At 47.6% G+C, this 5,761-nt stretch overlaps 1 non-coding gene across 1 annotated transcript; it reads right to left on the reverse strand.

The window, feature by feature from the left end:
- Positions 1–1,478: 1,478 nt before the first annotated feature.
- LOC142460619 (small nucleolar RNA SNORA48) lies at positions 1,479–1,622 on the reverse strand. The gene has a single exon (XR_012786792.1). It is a non-coding gene; the product is annotated as a small nucleolar RNA SNORA48 (small nucleolar RNA).
- Positions 1,623–5,761: the final 4,139 nt, after the last annotated feature.

The raw sequence follows: 5,761 nt of genomic DNA on the forward strand, positions 1-5,761 counted from the left end.
TTGCTCGCCCAGGGTAATGTAAGCCTTCTTCCTAACAGCAGATGCAACTAAGTGCTGTAGGCAGTTATACAAGAGAGGGTTTGTGTTTAACCACTTGCGGAAAGTGATCTCCAAGTGTTGAAGGAAGGGAGCCGAGGACACAGCGGATTCGGCCTGGGGCTGCTAACTGGAGGGCGAGTGGTCCTAACGCAATAGCACAATGCGAAAGAGACATGACTGCTTTCTATGAGATATTGCTGTTGTGGGAAGTAGAAAAGAAACATTGGTCTCCTGGCAGAATCTGTAGTGGGAATCACCCCGGAATTCAAAACAGTATCTTTTCTCCTGTCTTCCAGCTACTGACTGTGAGATGTTCTCCCTCTCCGCCTACTTGTATCATCTTACTCAGTCTGGATTCCATCACTGCACCCCAATGCACCAGCATCCAAGCACCCATGAGAACTAGCCACTGGAGTGGCGTCCCTTTGGTGCAGGCTGATGGGAGCAGGGCAGCTAGCTGGGTAGCTGGAACCGTGGACGAAATCTAGCTGATGGCTAAGGAGCCTGTGTTACATCAAAGCCATACTGACCTGTGAGCATACACACAAGGCAGCTACAGGAACAAGGAGGCAGCAGAGAAAAGGAATCAGGAGAACACAGTTCTGCAGATGGTTTAGGGAAAGGATCTGATTTGCAAACAGGAATAGGAATAAGTCCGGTTTGAAGGGGAGTAGCACAAGGAGTAGGGAGCGAGGCAGGTGAAGGCGGCGATACTTAAGCGAGGCAAGGGAATAAACAGAGTGGAGAGATGTATTTTGAATAAAAACATGGAACCTCTTATTAATACCTTCAGTATACCTTTACCTTTCATTTGCACACGTCCCTTTCAACTGCTCTGAGACAGGGCTAGACGTCTATGGCGTTCATTTCTCAAAAAGAGGACAAGGAGGCTTGATGAGAAGAAAAAGTTCATTCTTATAAATTCCACCAGGACTAGTAAAAAATGCTGTGCTTTATGTCCCAGTCTCTGGGTTTTGAGTCGAAAGGCTCTTCTCATTAGACTCGGATGAATGTCTTCCAGGACTGAGGAGGGCAAATGCTGGACTGGCACGGTCCCCGTTCTTTATACACCCAGAGAAAACTTGAAAGAAAATGAAGAACTTTGTCCTTAGCAACAAGCCATCTGTTCCGGAGCCGAGCAAGGCAGCCAGGCGTCCAGGAGAAGCACATCCACTCTGCCAGGACCTGGCTGGGCAGCCCCTGTTGCAAGCTGTTGAATCTCTAATTCCCGTAAATCAGGAACACCGTCACCTGGTTGGTGAAGAGTTTGGAGAAGTCTAGAGCAAAACAACAGCAATGACAGACACCAAGTTGGCTGTAGCTCTGTCAGTTCTCTTTCTGAAGGAGATGGGAGTCTGTCAAACGGATCATTAGCTCGGGTCTCTGTTACCAAGAGGAATATTTGTGCCACTCAAGGCCAGTGTTTAGAGATTTTTTTTTAATGTGCCCTAGGCATGGAACAGCTCTGGCCATGATCTAGGCATCAAGCTAGGATGAACAAAGGGCTGCCAGTCTGCTCTGCCCCTGACTGAGATAAGAGCACCACCACCAATCAGGTGTCTCTTTGCCCACAGCCAGGGGATTGTTTAGAGATTTTTAAGGAACCATGGAAGAGGCTGACCAGTCTTATCTCAAAAGTAATATACATCCCAATCGGGGTTTGTTCTTATTTATTTATCTATCTATTTACCTATCTATCTGTTTATTTATATTTATGTTGCTTAAAAGTTTATTGATGTATTGCATGGGGCAAACCTGCTACAAAAAGACAGCTGCAACCCCTTAAAAGCAAAGGGGTCTCTTTGATAGCGAAGGTGACTCTGAAGCAAGCCATGGTCCCCACCATGGCCTCAGGAGCATGCAGTAGAGGGACAATGAAACAGAAAGACCCGAAGGATAGATACACTTGAACTTGCTCATGGCGAGGAATTTTTAATGGACGGTGGGCTATCAGAAGAATGGACAAGGGATCCTCTGGCGTGATAGCAATCAGAAGGGAGGCTGTGCTTCCCACGGTCCGTACCACCCGTGAGGCCCTGGTCGCAGTCCCTGTGTCCGTCCATCTTGCCGAGGAGCTTCCTCTTTATCGAGCATACTGTCCTTCTCCAGGACTGGTGCCGCCTGCTAACATGTCCCAAGTAAGTGGGACAAAATCTTGCCCTCCTCACTTCTAAGCAGGATTACTTCTGTATTTCTTCCAAGGCAGATTTGCTTGTTCTTCTAGAAGTGCACGGTATCTGCAAAAGGGTTTGTACTCACCGTAATTCAAAGTATCAATTCTTTGGTCTTCGTTTATTCATTGTTCGGCTTTCATGCTTTTGAAGCAATTAAAAAAATACCACAGTTTGCATCAATTACACTTTAGTTCTTTGGGATGGATGAAATAGTCAAGGTAGAAGGAAGGAAATTTGGGGGTACAGAAATGCCTGTGAGAACATGCTATACCTCTTCAAGTCCAGGAATTGGGGGCTTTAGAACCCCAGGCAAATCAGAGATCTGATGGTAAATCGATCTGTGTCTTCCTTCCTAAGTGGACATTGCAGAAGCAGTCAGTATCCTTGGAAACCGGCCCTGTGTCCTACAGAGAGTTTGGAAAGACCCTGAGCCTCCGGGAGCCCGCAGCATTCTCGTGTGTTGGTGTGGTGTGGGCATCCTCAGAATTTTCACTGTGTGTTTCTGAACACTGTGACCGGAGAACAGCCCACTACAAGGCCTGACCGCCTAGACGGTGGTATGTGACGTGGATCAGCAACCAGACAGACGAAGGCAGGGACAGGTGTCTAGTTCCCACTGATGCATGGCACTCCAAGAACCTCCCCAAATACAGACATGACCTGGGGAAAGTCAGACAAATCACGAATTGACAGAGAGAAAAATCCACCTGGTCATCCAGAACGAATTATGCATGTGCATCGACTGCGATTTCATTTTGACTTCCTGTGAGAAAACAGACTTGAAACCAAAGTTGGTTTTGTATGGAAGAGTAAACAGAGGTGTGTCTCCTATGACATAGAGGTGGCGGACTTCAGCAAGGATCCTGGCACGGGAGGGAGGGATGGAGGGTGGAGAAAGATGTGGCAGGAAAAGAAAGCACAGAGTTCATTGAGTTGGAAGCAGGGTCGCCAACCTACAGCCCACGGGCCAAATCCAATTTGCAGCCTGTTTTTGTAAATGATTTTATTAGAACAAAGCTCCACTGTTCATTTGCACATTATCCACGGTTACATTCCAACTACAATGTCAGAGTTGAGTTGTGGTGACAGGGGCCATATGTCTCTCAATGTCAAAACTATTTATGATCCAGCCCTTGTCTGTGTCTAAAAACTGAAGCTCTCCAACCCATGAACTGTAGGGCACCGTCAACAAAGAAACCTCTCCTTTGGGGGATAGATTTGGCTCTGGAATCTGGGCGAGAAGGCCTCCCTGCAGAGAGGAAGAGACATGGGGGCATGAAATAAGAGGCGCATTAGAACGGTTTCTCTCAGAGTTCTGTGCAAATGCTTTTCACGTCTTGGGTTTCATGCTTGTTGATTTGATTTTATATCTAGGAAGTGTGTTTTGAATCAGTTCGAGGCAGTGCTGCCTATGAATTAAAGTGAGCGTTCATTGGCTAATCTTATCCTTTTGCCCCACTACTCTAAGGTAGCAAGCACAGAACAGGAACAATGAATGTCGGTGGCACCCTGCATGGACAGAGTCAGCGATGCCATTTTCCCAACAGCACGTGCCCACTTCATGTCCCTGTGTCACCTTTTGTCCATTCTCACCGTATTTCAATTCATAAGAAATAATACTCTGCATCCCAAACCTAACCCACCACTCTGAAATTTGTTCTGATTCATAGACACCAGCCATCGGGTTTCTGAGGCTGAAACATTTTATAAGAGCAGACAACAGGATCATCTTGCTCCACAGGAGTGGTTGGTGGGTTTGAACTGCCAGTCTTGTGGTGAGAGTTCAATACTTAAAGTTTACAGACTACCGTGTACTGTGAACATAATATTTCTGTGCACAGGGATTCAAAAAAAAAATCATGTGACTCGATGGACTGCGAGATTTGCTTTCTGGTGGTGGCCTGACATCAAAGCTGCGTTATCTCTGAGAAATCCCTGCACTTCAAAGAGAATAGAGGCGTCATAATAGCAGACCTGTCATGTATACAATCCTTTCCCCACTTGGGAGGTAACCCCCCACTAGTGCGCTAGTGGGACATGGTGATCCCTCTCCCAGTGAGGAGCTTCAGTCTCTCATGCCTTCTAAGCAGGGCACCAACAGTCACAAGCTCTCCCAGCTGGACCACCCCCACCCCTTCCCACCTGGATCTTCTGTCCTTAGCCATCAAGAGGCAGGGCTCTGGGCCGCCAGCAGCAGTGGGGTTCTGCAGCGGTTGTAGGGGTGTCCTTGCAAGTGAGTTCCTATTCGACGGTTTTGTGTTTGCTGTGGTCCCTCAGGAAAACCCCCTCTCCTTGATTAGATTCTCCATTCGGTTGAGGCTAGCCAGCAAGAACCCTGATGGATGCCATCTCTTAGTAGATGCACGTGAAGGTGTGTTCTGTTGGAACTTCTAAAGTTGCACGGCAAACTGAGCATGTGTTTACACTGCAGTGAGTTACTCAGCAGGGGCCCTTCTAGCTATAGTCTTCTCACTCCACCCAAATGATTGGCTAGGTCTCTATGCACATGTGCGCTATTTATGAATCACCAAGGGAATTAGATAGCTTGCTAATAATATCAATAAAGTATAAGACACCCTGATGAGAGTGGAACCATGCAAATAAGGTAGACGGTGCCCTAACGAGAGGGTTGGTCAGTTCTGTCATCCTACTGGATTAAAGGAGCTGTCCCAGAGGTGGTGAGGGGGAAACCTCACTGTCATCAAGAAAGACAAGTGAGGAGTGAAGTGAGCCCTTTAAAATTAAGATTCCTACCCTGAGATTCCTGCTCGGAACCTCCTAGATGAAGGAGATAAAGAGCCGTAACGCTAGAGACCTTGACAGACAGTGAGAGTTTACAACAAGCAGTCCTGAAAAATGTTGTGTCAGCGGAGGCAACAGAAGCAGGACACTGGCAGGAGACAGAGCAGTGGGCTACCCGGCCCTAGAACAAGAAAGCTAAGTGCCATTAGGCAGCAGGCTTGCTGGTTGCCCCTGGGCACTTAATCAGGGAGAGTTTAGTTTGCTGACCAAAGGAGCTCAAAGCTGAGCCCCTCCAGGCTAAAACATACTGGCAGAGCAGGGTGTCTTTGGGCATAGCAGCAGCAGAATGAAAATAACTTGTTGGAGCAGGGTGGAGAGCAAGGAGCCACGTGGCTGATAGGCCAAGAGCTTTCGGGAGCCTGACAGTGTGTCTGCTGGCACTGCTGAGAGGAGGCTGTCTTCACTGAAACACTGTATCCTAAGCATTCCTAAACCTGATATGGTTTCCTAATACCCTCTAACTGTGCGAACTGTGGGTGAGTCTGAGTGACCATTGCAATGAATGATCAAATCCAGCAGGGAAGTAGAGAGTGCCGTTGGACAGATGGTTATTCTAGGAATTTGTACAACATTTAGGTGGCGGAGACATGTCTGCCCTCGGTTTCCCAGGACACCGTCTTAAGCTGAGGTGGAAGGTTATTCAGGCTCGGGCCCACACCATTGCTATGGAGTTGCACGTGTTTTTTCCCCCAAAGTAAGATTGTTAGTAGTAAGTTGACAACAGGCCCCAGGAAGACACATGGCAA

The sequence above is a fragment of the Tenrec ecaudatus genome, chromosome 10 (genome assembly GCF_050624435.1).
Source record: "Tenrec ecaudatus isolate mTenEca1 chromosome 10, mTenEca1.hap1, whole genome shotgun sequence".
Lineage (NCBI taxonomy): Eukaryota > Metazoa > Chordata > Mammalia > Afrosoricida > Tenrecidae > Tenrec > Tenrec ecaudatus.